The following is an 11,286-nucleotide window of genomic DNA, read 5'->3' on the forward strand; positions in this document are numbered from 1 at the left end:
AAAAGATAAAGCAGCAGCTTTTGTTAGGGTTTGTGCATCCTTTTGTAGAGAGTTATTGTGAGGAATTTGAGAGTTTGTTTGAGGGTTTAGTTTGTGAGTGATTGTAAACCCTAGTTGTAATCTCTCCCTCTAATAGTAGATCTCCCCCCTCCTTGCCCCGTGGACGTAGGCAATTTGCCGAACCACGTAAAAATTGGTTGTACTGCTTTTGTATGATTTGTAATAGCCTTTTAGGTTCCCTCGACGCGCAGTCCTAGAGCTGACGAGAGAAAGAGCTAATATCCCACTTTGATGGGATATTAGGCTTCAGATTCTTGTTCCCTTTGAGAAACAAGAATTCTTATTGCGACCTGACTCTCTTGTTGTGTTGCCGAAGTGCTGCCGAAATTTCCGCTGCGCGCAACAAAAGCATCCTTCATTAATCCACTTATTGATTTGGATTATGAGATAATCTCCTTAACTATTTGAATTCCACAAAACCACTTTAGCTTTGAGGGGTTTTGCACATAACCCTTTGGATTTCTTTTCTTTTCCACGGGACTTCTTGAAGATTTTCCTCTTCAACTTACAAAAGTGATGTCGTTTAGTTTAACGAGTCATATACTCGTGTCAAAAAATGACAAAAAAAGATGAATCAAAAAATAAAAATAATAAAAAAAAGTAAAAAGAGTTTTGAGGACCAAGGAATATTTTTGTCTCCTTTCCTCGTATGCTTGGCACGCGACACATTAAGACTTGGCGATGGTATTTTTGGAATGACTTTGGTTTGTGTGTCAATTTTTCAGAAATACCAAAATACCCTCGCACTTCACAAAATTTAAAAAAGCACATTCACACTTGTAAAATATAACTAAAATGCCTAATACTTGAGAATCAACACAAACACTGCTACCCTCGCAAAAACAATTCCAAAATGCCCTCACTTTTTTTTTGCCAAGACAAAGATTCAAGATAAGCTTCCTTATATTAGATTAGAATGAAATTAAAACATGACACATTACAACTAGTCAGATTAAAACATTAAAACATTAAAACTTATTGTAGCCTTCTTTTTAATTCAAACCCTAACTCTTAAATATCCATCACCTACTTCGATTTATGCGCTTTTTTTCTTCTCTTCTGTTTAAAAAGTATTGACATGATTTATTTAAAAAATATATACACATAGTAGCAATAGAATATACTTCAGTTTAACTCAAACATTAGCTTGAAGTCATTTAAAGTGAGGTCCTTTCTATGCTAGAATGGTGATATAGTGATTACACAGTCCAAAAGTCAAATAAAAAATTTCTATAAAGAAAAAGTAATTTAATATGTTAAATTAAGAACTAATTTATAAAATATACATGGGTAGTGCAGATAGCTATAGAAAGTAAGGTATATATCTTTATAAAAATTTCAGAGTGAGTGACCAACTACACATCTTAATTTAAGCATAAATAATTATTATTTTAGTTACTAATTTGATATGAGTAATTATGGAATAAATCTCAAGCAAAAAATAGGAATTGAGATTGTATTATCCTATAGGTAAATAAATAAATATTATTAGAGATCCTCTTTATATTAAATTTAAAAGTAATAATTTAAATTGGTAAATAAATAAATATTATTAGAGATCCTCTTTATATTAAATTTAAAAGTAATAATTTAAATTATTAAGTACCAAATATTAGCTCATGTGATAAAGTAAAGTAATCTATGGTCTATATACATATATAGTCAATCAATCAAACATGTTAAAAAATTATGATGATTACAGTCAGAATTATATGGTGGATTCACATTAAATATAATTTATAAAATATAGTACATTTAAGTCAAAATCTTTTTAACCAATATATAGATTGTCTAAATTTTTTTGCATATATAAACTATATCATCTAGGAATAGTGATATGCACGCTTAGCTATGGTTTAAGAATGACTTACTCTTCAAAATCATCATTAATTGATGTATCTATGCATTATACTGAAAATACAATAAAAATTTAGAAATCTACAAAATAAACCTCTTCAAAAGTTTTAAAAATTATAAAAAAATACCCTAAAATTTTGTAATTTACAAATGCACAAAACTATTAAACATTACATTAAAATCAAGGAATTACAAAAAATCATTGAAAAATTTCAAACTTTGGAGGGGTAATTTGCAATGTACTAAACTTTAAGGGTGTATTTTTGTAAACTTTAAATTTAATAGATTTTTAATTAGTTATGTTCTTTTCAAAAAAAATATGGGTAATATTGACATGAAAAGTTTTTCCTAAATCTATACTTTTAAAGGGTGTATGATATTTTTTACAAAATTTTAATTTTCTAGTGGTTATTCGTAATTTTGCATATTCATTTTAGTGTATAGAGGTTAGAAATTCTCATCGTGTTTTTTTGTGAATTATGAATTTTAGGGGTTTTTTATAATTTTTTAAAATTATAGATTTTTTCTACATATTGTAATTATTTATAGACTATTTATAATTCCTATGCTTTCAATCTACTAATGAGTTTGAAATTCTCAGGGTGTTTTTTATAGATTTTAAATTTTAAAGATTTGTTTGTAATTTTTGAAACTTTAAGGGTGTTTTCTATAAATTATAAATTATGTATGAGATATTTATAATTCCTATATTTTTAATGTATTGTTACGTTGGAAATTATCAGGATTTTTTATAAATTTTACAATTTTGAGGGTTTTATTTTATAATTTGTAAAATGTTCAGTGTGTATTACAAATTTCATAAATTTTTAGGAGTTGTTTGTGTTATTTCTAGGTTTTTAGTATATTTATAGGTTTAAAAATTTTAAGGTGTTTCTTATAAATTTTGAATTTTTACGGTGTTGTTGTAATTTTCAAAACTTACAAGATATTTTCTTCTAAGTTAAAAAGTTTTTAATTTCTAGCTAGTATATATTTTTCAGATTTCTCACTGAATTGAAATAAGTAAAATTTATAATTTTTAAGATGCTTTAATAAAATTTTGAATTTGTACGGGTGTTTTTATAATTTAAAAAACTTAGAGAATATTTTTTATAAAGTCTAAAAGTTTTTAGGTGCTGGCTAGCGTATGTTTTTTAGATTTCTCTACGAACTGAAATAAGTAAATATTTTGAATTATATGAAACATATCTCTTTTATCCAATAACATGTTAAATCTCATTATGAATGTGATAAATCATTTAGTTACCAATTCAAAGAAGATAGGATAATTAGAATAGAATAGAATAATAATGTAGTATTCAAAAAAGCTAAGGGTTATATTGACCATAGAAAGATTTTTTTTGAACTCGTACTTTTAAAGTTCTCATGGTGTTTTTTTGTAAATTATGAAATGTAGGGGGTTTTTATAATTATTTAAACTTATAGGTCTTTTCTATAGATTGTAAATTTTTTTATAGACTATTTATAATTCCTATGCTTTCAATTTACTAATAAGTTTAAAATTCTAAGAGTTTTTTTTGTAAGTTTTGATTTTTAAAGGTTTGTTTATAGTTTTTAAAACTTTAAGGGTGTTTTCTATAAATTATAAATTATGTAGGTAATATTTGTAATTCCTATATTTTTAATATACTGTTATGTTGAAAATTATCAGGATTTTTATAATTTTACAATTTTGAGGGTTTTATTTTATAATTTGTAAAAAGTTTAGAGTGTGTATTGCAAGTTTCATAATATTCGGGGGTTGTTTATGTTGAAGCTTTTTGCAAATGCGAAACATTTTTAAACATGGGTCTATTTGAACATTTTACAACATAGAAACTTTTTGCAAATCATAACAAAATTTTGTAAGATGTCCAAATCTACCATAAACATTGCACTTAAACACATGTGATATTTTAGAAACATTTGGCAAAAGAGAATTCCTTTTAAAATCAAAATAATACTTGGCCAAATGACCAAAAAGACCACAAAAATCACACTTATACACATGAGCATGTTTATGATTATCACTATGTGTGTGTATATGTGTATGAGATGGAGAAGCTTGATGGGGTGCACAAACATGATTAGGCTTGTTAGGCTTTTGTGCATTATAACAAAATTTAGTAATATTGCCTTTACGACCATAAATTAAACATTTGTAAATTTTGTTATACATGTGTGCATAGTGTGTAGGTTTCTTAGAAGAATTAACATGAGACTTTGCACACAAGTCCATAAGCTTGTTGTTATTAACAATGCAAGTTTTTAATGTTGAATCTAAAGTGCAAGTCCATAAGCTTGTTGTTATTAACAATGCAAGTTTTTAATGTTGAATCTAAAGTGAATATTCTATTTCTAACTTGATTCAACTCATTTATTAACAATGCAAGTTTTTAATGTTGAATCTAAAGTGAATATTCTATTTCTAACTTGATTCAACTCATTATTTTTCACATAAACATTGTTATTAGAAGTAGAACATGCATGATCAATTTTGAAAGAAGTAAGCACTTTTCTAATGTTCTCAACTTCTAATATAGCATCACATTTAGCATGAAACAAACTAGCATTTTCCAATTTTAATTTTTCATTGCATTCTTTAAGATTTATATTTTCATTTGCAATGAGATCAAACTTAGTGGCTAGTGTTTCATGAGAGGATTTAATTTCGACATGCTTGCTTTTTAAGTCAATGTAGCTACGTTTCAATTTCTTATAATCATTCATCAATAATTCATAGCCATGTGCGAGTTCATCAATAGTAAGATCGTTTTCGTCATCGGACTCGCATACCTCAATAAGGCTATTGCTTTGCTTTTGTGTGCATGATGAGGCTCCTTGTGAACTTGTAGAGGGAGCCGCCAAGGATCGTCGGATTGCCTCCAAGTTCCCTTGATGTGCTTCAAATAATTTCCAAATTGTATAATCATTATCAAAATGAGCAAGATCGTTAGAAATACATGGTCCAAAGGCATTACATATAAATTCTAACACTAATTTGTTCATTGTAAACATCTTCTTATCATGTTTGCTCCACAAGGATTTCTCCGAAGTGGGCACAATATAAGCATTGTCAATAACTTCCCATAAATCTATATTTTTAGACTCAACAAAAATTTTGAATCTACAACACCATTGTTCATAGGGGAAGTTACTATATCTAGGAGCAACATTTATATCGTAGCTAAAGCTAAAATTATCATACACATTCATAATGTATAGGAAAGCTAAATAAATAATATCAAAACAAGATTAACAACAATATTAAAGCTTGGATCGTTAACTCAAGGCGGTTAAACCTTAAATTAAAGAGCACCAAGCTCTGATACTAATTGAAAGCACCATAGAGGAGGGTGAATAAGGTTATTGCTAATCTATTAGATATTAATGTTGATTAAAATTAATTAATAAATATATCCTAACAATATTGATATTCAATAAGACATATGTAAGGATATATATGCAAAGGAGAAAATAAACAAGAAAAAATATAAACAAATAGCGGACACAAAGAGCAATCCAAACACAATAATACGATCACAGAGTTCGGACCTTTCATCCTACGTCTCCGCTCCTCACTCCCGAGGAGAATCCACTTTCACGACACACCCGGTTTGGAAGCCGGAACTTCTCTACACACTCGATTTTCTAGCTCACCGAAAACTCTACAAATCTCTCACAATGTACATACACAAACTACAACCTCAAGTGTTGGTCATCACGTATTGTCTCCCTCAAGTGCTCGGCTTTACTACCTCTCACTACGCTTTACTACCCACACCACTCCTCTTGGTATCGACTACGTCCTCACCACACACTCCTCTTGGTGTAAATGTGTATTACAATATGATTCTCACAAATGAAGATCAAGTACAATAAATTGTTCTCTAATAATGAATGAGAACACAATGAAGCTCACTCTCACAATATCACCCACCACAACCCACAATATAGTGTACGTAATCCTAGAAGCTCAAAAGGGATGTGTGTGTGATAAAAGAGTTCAAATGAAAAACTAACTCAATTAATAAACTAGCAAAGATATAGATATGAAAATCAAGAATAAAATGCTAGATAAATAAGTTAGGGAAACTTCTCTATAAACCCAAAGAGAGGATGAAGAAGATTGAGGATGAATCCCTCAATTGACAACGTAAACTTCCTCCTTTGTAAACAAACACCAAACCCAAACTTGAGAAGAAACAAACTTTAAATACTTAGAAACTCTTGCTAAAAACCCTCTTGGATTGATATTCTGATGAGAACAATAGGGGTTTATATAGGATGAAAAACCAAGGTACAAAACCTAAGCAAAACCAGTAAAAATGATAAAATAACCAAGGCTGAAAATATAGCCGTTATGGCTTATCAGTCGACTGACGGAAATCATCAGTCGACTGATGAGCTGACCGTTTAGGCGTCAGACAGCTCATCGCTCGACTGACGAACATTTTCAGTCGACTGGTCAGTCGACCAAAAAAAAAACAAAGAGCAAAATGAAGATTCCAAGCACTTTCATCAGTTGATACATCAGTCGACTGACGTCAACAGTCGACTTACCAGTCGACTGATAACAGGTTATCAGCCTGAATCGATTTTAAAATTGAATTTCAATGCTCTATTAAAAATAGTAAATAAATTCCAAAAAATATAAAACTTTGGGAAAAGTTTATAATCATGAATATGAACATGTTGGAAAAGGAATTTTTTTAAATTGCTCTTACCATTTGTGAAAACTCAGAAATATACAAAAGTGTTAAAATACATAGTTTTCAAATATGTTGTTTTTGCCATTTTAGCTCAAATCAAGTTCTGAAAACTTGTGTAATCTTTTTATGGACATAATAAAAGAAGTTAACATCATTTGTATAGTCCAAAACATATTTGAATGTATTTTGCATAAAAACACCTATTTTCATGAAAATTCACAAATGAAATGTGTGTGTAAATTTGAGCTTATAGAATTAACACACATTATATAATCCTATGCTAAGTATACCAAGAAAGATTCTTCTGAAGCTTGGACTTAGATTGATTGACTTGATATGCATAGCTTCAATATATTAGTTTTTCTCAACTTCTTGTATATACCTGTACATACTAAACAACACAAAAACAAAATACTGAAAACAATATTAGTTATAAATTATTTGTTAAATCATTATCAAAATAAGAGGACCCAACAATCTCCCCCTTTTTGATGATGACAAACAATTTACCAATATGCATAAAAAGTCAATAAACCAATTGAAAATGAATACTATATACTCACAATTTTCTCCCCCTGTGGCAACATCAAAAATGGGGAAAAATATATTGAGAGCTAGAAGCTCCCCCTACACATAAGCACAAGTGATAAATATAGAAAATAGGGATTCTCCCCCTATTTAAAAGCATGTAAGAATGGTTAGCCATAAGACATGAATAGATATAGGTTGTAAGCAAGAATACACAGAGAATATATATAAACACAACCATATCTACACATTTTACATTTCATCACAAGAGGCATAAGGAGCTGAACATGATATATATATAAGCAAAATTTAGAGTTTACAACACTCACATGTTCAAACACCAACCAAGCTTACACAAACAAAAACAACTTAAACAACCAAAACAACTAAACATTTAAGTGCCATACAAACACAAATCAAACTTCATAACAAAAGTCACTACATCAAAATGTTTTTCAAACCATAAAACAAGTATATAACAACAAACAAAAATTACTACGGGAGAGTAAATGCAATAAAAAAGAACTTAACACAACTCCCCCTATCAAAATGCCATAAAAAATATATGCAATAAAAATCATGGCAACCTTGTGAGTAAGCATAAATGTAAGATATGCTAAACACAACTCACATACAAAGATAGACCAAGTGAACACATATACATGTATCATGAAGATAATGTGTCACAAGAGTCTAAAGCATAAATATATAAGAACAACTAAGACTTACGAGAGTGCTTCAATTTAAGGGAGATACACGAACGATGGAGGGAATACAAGAGCATGAGTGATTTGGTTAGGCTAAAACTTGGTATATTTAAGAATAATACTGTTTGAAGTAATTAGATTTTCTTGGGCCGAATAAGAACCAGCCCACAACCTTCTTTTTGTCGATTATATTGATGTCCATCGTTAATGTAGAACATACATACATGGATTTTAGAGGAACACTATGAGTCGACGAAAACGACGGATTTGATAGAATCTGCAAATATTATCCGATGTGGTATCCTCAAGAAACCATACCAGATTAACTCCTTTTGTACAGTTCTTTTTGGAAAAGAAATCATGATGGTGCTTCTGTACTCAATTTCTGCACCTGTCACTTTTCATATATATATATAGTAAAGAAACAAAAAAATCTTTAAGTGAACCGGTTCAAGTTTTCTTGGATTAGTTGGTGTCTAAGGCAAGGTTTAAGGGTTGCGTAAAACGCTCTACAAGAAACGAGGTACTTAATAGATCTTTGATCAACCTCTAGTACTATCCTTACCTGGCCAAACTACTCGAGTAAAACTTTAATCTTTTCACTTTTAGAGTTTTTGGTTAAGAGCAGGTTTAATTAAGTTTCTGGTCTAGTAGTATTGACAAAATCCTTTATTTGATCAGATTACATCTACCTAGACTAGTAAACTTGAATTGGACTTATGGCAATTCCTGATCATTCAAAAAGTGTCAAACCTGAGAAGTTCACCGGTGTTAACTATAAACGGTGGGCTAATCAGATGAAATACTGGCTCACTACCTTAGGTCTTTTATCTGCTATTGACACTTCTGAGTCATCTACTAGTGGTTCTCAACCTTTGACTCCTGATCCTGCTCAACCTGCTCCTTCCACTTCTGGTTCTAGTGCTAGCTCATTTTCTAGCTCTATGAAACCAGAAGAAATCAACTATCATTGTTTTTATAGGATTCTTAGTGCACTTGCGGACAACCTTTATGACATATATTATGAGTTCAAAAGTGCAAAAGACCTATGGAATGCTCTTGAAGCAGAATATGGCTATGATGATGCCGGAATTCTGCGTTTCACCTCCTCCTCCTTCAATAAGTTCATGATGGTTGATGACAAGCCCATTAATGAACAAATTCATGAATTCCTAGATTTCCTCCGTCATCTCCAATCAAAAGGAAACACTTTTACTGACGATTATAAAGTTTCCTGTTTGATTGATAAACTTCCTCCCTCCTGGTCTAGATTTGCTGGAGATCTCCGACACAAGCAAGGAGATCTAACCTTAACTGAAGCCCTCAAGGCTATTCGTATTGAAGACCAGCATAGGCAAAATTCCAATACCAAGAATGAAACAAAAGCTAAAGTAAACTTGGTAGAGGATAAGCCTAAATCTAAGAATTTCAAACCCAAAGGGAAGAAATTCAAGAAAAATCAACAATCTTTCAACAAATCTTTCAACAAATCCTCCTTCAAACCAAATCCCAATTCTTCCAGCCATAAGTCTGATGAGAAGTTCTGCTTTGTCTGTGGTAGAACCAACCACATGGCTCACAACTGTTTCTTTCGGAAGAAGGAACCGGCCAAACCTGCCCCTAAAGGAAATGGATCCAACAAAGTTAATATGATTGAAATGAATCCAACCTCCTTCAGGTTAGCCTCTTCATCTCATCTTGTAAATTCTTTAACTTCTTCCACTTATTGGTATTTGGATTCCGGAGCAAATATCCACGTCTGTAATGACCGCTCTTGGTTTTCAAATTATCAGGAATCACGTGGAGGAAGCATAAGCTTAGCAGATGACTCCACTAATTCAATAATAGGAAGTGGACGTATAGAGCTCACCATGACTTCTGGGAAAGTTCTTCATCTGCAAGGCGTTTATCATGTTCCTTCTCTCCGTCGCAATCTGATTAGTGAATCTCTTCTTCTTAGAGCTGGTTATAGGATTGTAAAAGAATCCAATAAATTTGTGATTACAAAGAGTAATGTTTTCATAGGAAAAGGTTTTATCTGTAATGGCCTTTTCAAACTCAATGTAATCAATTCCAGTTCTAATGAAATTTCTGAGTCTTCTGTTATTCAAATTGTTGAGTCTTGTGATGTTTGGCATGGACGACTTGGACATGTCAATTTCCAAACCTTGCAGAGAATGAGTAAATTAAACCTCATTCCTAAATCTTCTCATGATCCCTCATCTAAATGTGAAATCTGTGTTCAAGGGAAACACACTAAAAAACCCTTCAAGTCTATAACTAGAAACTCTGAACCCCTCGAATTAATTCATAGTGATGTGTGTGACTCTAACCGAGTTCTCACCCGAGGGGGTAGGAGATATTTTGTGACTTTTATAGATGATCACTCCAGATATTATTACACCTATCTTCTCAAAACTAAAGATGAAGTCTTAGATAGGTTTAAGGTGTATAAAGCTGAATTTGAGAACCAACTTGACAGGAAGATCAAGATTCTAAGATCTGATCGTGGGGGGAGTATACCTCAAATCATATGACTGAATATTTCCAAGAACATGGTATTATTCATGAGGTTACTGCTCCCTATACACCACAGTCTAACGGGGCAGCTGAACGAAAGAATAGAACCCTAATGGACATGGTGAACTGTATGTTGCTCAGTTCAGGAGCACCTAAAAATCTCTGGGGTGAAGCTCTTCTTTCTGCTTGCTTCATTCTCAATAGGATTCCCCAGAAAAATTCTGATACAACTCCTTATGAATATTAGAAGGGGAGATCTCCTAATCTGAATTTCTTCCGGGTTTGGGGTTGCTTGGCTAAAGTAGCTATTCCCGAACCTAAGAAGAGAAAAATTGGTTCTAAGATTGTAGATGCTGCTTTTATTGGATATGCACTAGATAGCAATGTTAACAGATTTCTAGTCATCAAATCTGAAATCAGTGACATATCCAACAATACCATCATTGAAGCAAGAGATGCAGTCTATTTTAAAAACATCTTTCCTTTCAAATCTAAAATCTTAAAAAATCTCATATCATCCATTCCTTCTGATCTACCATCTTCCAGTTCTTCTCAACCTCTTGATATTGAACCTCGAAGAAGCAAAAGAGGTAGAATCGAAAAGGATTTTGGAGAAGACTTCCTTACCTTTCTTGTTGAAGGTGATCCAAGTTCATTCCAAGAAGCAATGGATTCACCTGAATCTCCTTTCTGGAAAGAAGCCATTGATAATGAAATTAAATCTATCATGGAAAACCATACTTGGATACTCACCGACTTACCTCCAGGTTGTAAACCTATTGGTTGTAAGTGGATATTCAAGAAGAAACTCAGAGCTGATGGTTCCATAGATAAATTTAAAGCTAGATTAGTAGCTAAAGGCTTTACTCAACAAAAGGGCATTGATTATTTTGATACATATT

This window comes from Asparagus officinalis, chromosome 7 (genome assembly GCF_001876935.1).
Source record: "Asparagus officinalis chromosome 7, Aspof.V1, whole genome shotgun sequence".
Taxonomy (NCBI): Eukaryota; Viridiplantae; Streptophyta; class Magnoliopsida; order Asparagales; family Asparagaceae; genus Asparagus; species Asparagus officinalis.